The sequence below is a fragment of the Aplysia californica genome, unplaced genomic scaffold (genome assembly GCF_000002075.1).
Source record: "Aplysia californica isolate F4 #8 unplaced genomic scaffold, AplCal3.0 scaffold00096, whole genome shotgun sequence".
Classification (NCBI taxonomy): Eukaryota; Metazoa; Mollusca; class Gastropoda; order Aplysiida; family Aplysiidae; genus Aplysia; species Aplysia californica.
This window is the reverse complement of record NW_004797366.1, coordinates 1,554,370-1,555,196: the sequence shown is the minus strand read 5'-3', so window position 1 is coordinate 1,555,196 and position 827 is coordinate 1,554,370.

The following is an 827-nucleotide window of genomic DNA, read 5'->3' as shown; positions in this document are numbered from 1 at the left end:
TAGCCTAACCACAAGGCTACTGACGCCACCCATAAAAATGGAGGAGAGATCAGGATGATAGATGTTTGATAGGAAAGAAGGAGTAAACCACATCAGAACACCCGCCAATCACCCACCCTGCCTAAGCGGGATACGGCGTCCCAATAACTACTTGCGAATTGTTTTAGTTTTAATAGGGGTTTTACTGCGCTCGCAACTGCATAAAGTCATATGAGTGCCAGAAGATTAGAGGTGCTACAAGAGAGTAATAAACACAAAAAAGAAGGAGGGGAGATAAGGACAATAGATGTTTGACAGGAAAGAAAAAGCAAACCACACCAGAGCACCTGCCAACCACCCACCATGAGAATTGAACTCACCTCTTCTGTGTACAACAGCAATGATCTTAACCAATAATCCACAGATACCAGTGAAGTAGTGACTGGAACATGCGAGTCTTTCTCAGATTTAGCCACTATAGTTCAAAAGTTTTTCGTTTGTTTGTTTTGGTTAGTGTTTTATGGCACTTGCAACACAATAAGGTCATATAAGTGTCGAAGATTAGAGGTGCTATAAGAGAGTAACAAACACGAAAAAGAAGGAGGGGAGATAAGGACGATAGATGTTTGATAGGAAAGAAGAAGCAAACCACACCAGAGCACCTGCAATCACCCACCAAAAGTTTTTCTTTTTCGAAATCAAAAACAAACACCCAAAAGAAATTATTGGTGAATGTGGGTCCATAGACATCCACTCACCTTCATTAACACACACACAGGCATACACACACCCCCCACACACACACACATACCACACACACACACACACATACCCCCCCCCCACACACA